Raw genomic sequence first — 4723 nt, forward strand, 5'->3', positions numbered from 1 at the left:
TGGGGTGGGGGGAGGGGGGAGGGATAGCATTAGGAAGAATACCTAATGTAAATGACGAGTTAATGGGTGCAGCACACCAACATGGCACATGTATACATATATAACAAACCTGCACGTTGTGCATATGTACCCTAGAACTTAAAGTATTAAAAAAAGAAAAAATAATAATTTTTCAAAAAAGAATAAAAGAAATGAGAAACATGTTTCCATCAAAACCTGGAGGCACTGAGTTAGGAGCTGGAGCAGAACTGAGACAGCTATCATAAAGAATAATATCAGAGCTAACGCAAGATGACTAGAAAGATGCCACAGAGCGAGCACGGCGTCTACAGACTTGTGACACGAACTTGGCAGTGCTGAGTGCTCTTTCGGGAGCCCCCAGCTCTCCCACTGTGACGCAGTTTTCATGGTAAAATGTATACACTATTTAAAGCCTTTTTGGAAGCTCACAGTACAGAGGGGTGTGAAACACGAACCATGCCTGAGATTCTACTAAATGGGTCCCCAGTGCTGCTACTGAAACAAACCTCCACAATTATGGTGATAGTTTGTTTTGGTCTGTTTCTTTCTCGCTGGGGGTTTTTTCATTTGCCCCTTCACCTCCACCAGCACTGGATCCATTATTGGCCCTGCTTTGCGTTCCAGGAGGGTGACTCCTGAAGGCAGCACCACCCAGGGTCCCGTGCCAGATGACTTTTGGTTAGGTTCTGCCAGTGGGAGGCACTAGCATGAGACTGGAGGGAAAGAGGAATGGGAGGTTGGCCTCAAATTCTCTCCCACTGCTCAGGTGGTTCACTGCGGCATCTCTGGTGAAAGCTCTGTCCTCCTACAGCCCCGGCGCCAGCAGGTCCTACTTCTCCATGGCTGCAGCTCTAAGTGCTCATGCAACATTACTTCCTTCCACCACCCCTTCAGCCCAGGGCTGGCCATGAGCCCTCAGGAAACACTATACCCCTCTCTCATCCCTTCAGCCCAGAGCTGGGCATGACTTTCCACTGTCGGAGTCCCTTGTTTGCTCTGTAACCCTGCACACACTTCTGTGAGTATAGCCCTTCAGGGCGTCCTCTTCATTTGAACCAATGGGGTGAATTCTGTGTTCTGCTGGGACTGCTACAGTCATCAGATTTGGTCAGTCAAATCAGCACTATGTGAACTCCTGAATCCAGATTAGAGTTTTGAAAATTAACCACATAAAAAAGTAGACAAAGCACTCACCATCTCCACCATCTCTCAGGGAAGCAAACCCATGAGGATAAATTGCATAAACAACAAAAGTGAACTTGGACCCTCTAAATCCGCTCTTGAAAAAAATTAGCTTCAGAAAACAATACCTTAGGAAATAAAAAAGCTATCTTCACAAAGGGAACTAGTATCATGTCATCTACAGCAGAGGAAATTTTAGAAACAAACTATATGTCCAACAGGATGGGAATTGTTTAATTACGACATATCAACTTAATGGACTATGATGCCATCTTGAAATATTATTAAGACTTTGATGGGCAGGGTGGCTCATACCTGTAATTGCAGCACTTTGGGAGGCTGAAGCAGGTGGATCACTTGAGGTCAGGTGTTTGAGACCAGCCTGGCCAACATGGTGAAACCCTGACTCTACTAAAAATACAAAAATTAGCCGGGTGTGGTGGCACGCACCTGTAGTCCCAGTTACTTGGGAAGCTGAGGCAGGAAGAGCACCTGATCTCAGGAGGTAGAGGCTGCAAGAAGCCGAGATCACACCACTGCCCACTCCAGTTTGGGTGACAGAGCAAGACCCAGTTTCAAAAAAAAAAAGGCTTTGTAGCATAGGTAGCATAGTAGCAAAAAATGTCTATACTAACAATGATAAGTAGAACAGATATTTGGACATGCATCAGAATTTTATTTATGTAAAAATATATATGTATGTCCCTAAAAGTCACATGACATTTCACAAAACTAAATCCTATGTTGGAGAACTCAAAATTCTAAGTACTATACATTTCTTTTCTAAAATATCCTTAAAAATGAAACAAAAGAAATAAAACAAAGGACATGATATTCAGAGACCTCATGGCTATAGCTTGTGACAGCAGAGGTGCATTCTGGGAGCTCAGGGCTTCCCGAGACTATATACCCTGCCTTCCAATCAATAAGCAGCCTTAAGCAGAACATTTAACTTCAGTCTCCATTCCTTTTCTCTGCAGTAGGATGACTACTGACCCACTCACAATAATGTGCTTTTAATAAAGCTAACTGGACTGCAAGATTTTTTTTTGCTTTCATCCACATGCCTCACTATAACTACTGTCTATATATGCTGGCTATAGCTGGGAAAATTTAAAATGAAAGCATTTCCTCAGACAATTTGTTGTTTTGCAGTGCTTGGGAGCTCTGTTTCAGAGATTGCACACTTTCATTAGGAAGTAGTAGGATGAACATCACCATTTGGGGGCCTTCATTGGAGCTTTTAAAATATGTTTCATACTCCTCCTTAAAGAGATCCTATCTAGCAGAGTGATAACAGATTGATGGCCATGACCTTCTTCACATTCTTCTAACTCCTTTAAAATGAAATCAAAGCTCTTGCTGCTGGTGCCTACGGGCCCAGCGCCAAGGCAATGTAATGAAGGCTACATATCATCCCTCACCCTCAAGACCGTCAACTGAGTTCATCGTTAATGTGTTCACGCCACCAAGGTACATGTCAAAAGACAGGAAAATCCAAGAGAAATGTACTTGCCCCATTCCCAAGGCCTATTTTCTTAAACAGTGGTTGTCAGAAAGACAATGTCTTCGTGTGGAAGACAAATATGGTATCATATTGACATTACAACAAAATAGTTTTACAGACATAAAGCTTCTTATGCTTTAATTTTAAACTGATGGTTTGATATCTTCCTAAATTGTACATTTTAGCAGAGTTTTTTTAAACTAAAACATTTATTGGTCTAAAATACATATTAACTTGAAATATTGCTATTCCCATTTCATAGCCAAGTGATAATAATTTTCTTTAATTACACATTAACTCCAATGTATTACTTGGATAGGCAGTTATTGTTTTAACAGGGTCAAGATTAATGGGCAGGTGTTCCACGATAATCTGAATGAAAAGAAATAGAGGAATTATACATGATTCATTTTCTTACTTCTCTGAGCTGAATAATATTAATAACACTGCCACCTTACACTTATAAAGCACTTTTCAGTTTCAGAGTATTTTCGTATCTGGGATTACATTTTCCTACATTTTTTACCTTTGACAGATCCTTCCAGATAATACACAACTCTACCGCTTTTCAACTTTCTGATGCCCATTGTGTTTGTGTGTTTATATCAATGGAATACAGTGAGAGGCAGTAGATTAACCACAGCCTTTAGAAACAGGCAGACCTGGGTTCAAATCTCAGCCCAACCATTCACTACATCACCTTGAATAAATTACTCTGAGCATCAGTTTTGTCATAGTTAAAATGGGGTCAGTCGAAGAGCTAAATAAGATATCATTTATGCAAAAGGTCTGAGACATATCTGGCACATAGCAAGCACTCAAGAAATAAAGTAGTTATTGCTGTTATTAGCAGCTATTTCTACTCTGTCTTAAACATTTTCTTGCCTCCCTCTTATTTGTTTTCTTCAAAATATTTGGATTCAGAGACAGAATAAATTTGACAAGACAGACAAAATATTTGGATTCCTCTTTCCCTCCAGTCTCATGCTAGTGCCTCCCACTGGCAGAACCTAACCAAAATGGAGGATGTGGAAAATCAAGAAATATTAATATTAGTACCTAAAAGTGTACCAGAAGGAACTGCATCAGGGCAATCTCAGGTGTCCTCTGCTCTGAGGGCCTTACTCGAGCAAACAGTCTGCAAAAACTCATCCATTTTCTTTCTGCTTAACAGAATGTAAAGTTAATTGTGCTTTGTATAAATCCAGTATTTATTGGTTGGCATTCCTATATTCTCAGTTTAAAAGTACATATCAAACCCAAGAAAACTTCTCAAATAAAAAGTGCTCTCTGGTTACGGTGGTACCCAGCCTCGGTAGTGGTCCCCAGAGACTGCACCTGCTGGTAGTCACAGCTATGTAGCAGCCCCAGCCCCAGCACACACACTGAAGACTGGCTAGTCTCCTATGCAGCCAATAGAATTGGGTGGAAATGAAGATGTGGAACTTTGAGGCCTTGGTCTCTCAGATTGCTTGCTCTGGGGAAAGCCAAGCACCACATCATGAGGACACTCAAACAGCTCTGTAAAGAGATCCACATGGAGAAGGACCAATTTGCTAACACCAACTGCCAGCTTAGAAATATATCCTCCGGCCTTCAGATGACTGCAGCCCTAGCCTAGATGTGACTACAACCTGGTGAGAGACCCTAATCCAGAACTGCCCAGCCAAGCCACTTCGGAATTCCTGAATTCAGAGAAACCATGAAAGATAATAAACAATTACTGGTGCTTTAAAACACTAAATATTGGAGTGCTTTGTTACATAACAATAGATGAGTATTATAATAACGAGGATAATTTGACAAGACTAAATTGGAACAACTTGACTCTTCACCATATAGCTACATAACCCAAAGAGCATGGACAAAAATGACAGATGAGCAACAAGGTCCTGCTATACAAAGGAAAGTGGCTTTAACATACATGCACATATACTAAGCATAGCCACTTCACACATTGACAAATCCCCAAAGTGCCACACTAATTCGAAAAGCCTTAAAAAAAAAAAAAAA

At 41.0% G+C, this 4723-nt stretch overlaps 1 protein-coding gene across 1 annotated transcript in view; it reads right to left on the minus strand.

Annotated features, from left to right (window-relative positions):
* Positions 1-4090, minus strand: part of LYPD6B (LY6/PLAUR domain containing 6B) — a 102707-nt gene extending 98617 nt beyond the window's left edge. The window contains exons 1-2 of the mRNA XM_011943066.1: positions 4009-4090; positions 3022-3082 (exon numbers count right to left, since the gene is read on the minus strand). The gene's annotated coding sequence lies outside the window, so the exon portion shown is untranslated. The remainder of the gene's footprint in view (positions 1-3021; positions 3083-4008) is intronic.
* Between the last annotated feature and the right edge of the window lie 633 nt (positions 4091-4723).

This window comes from Colobus angolensis, unplaced genomic scaffold (assembly GCF_000951035.1).
Source record: "Colobus angolensis palliatus isolate OR3802 unplaced genomic scaffold, Cang.pa_1.0 Scaffold215, whole genome shotgun sequence".
NCBI lineage: Eukaryota > Metazoa > Chordata > Mammalia > Primates > Cercopithecidae > Colobus > Colobus angolensis.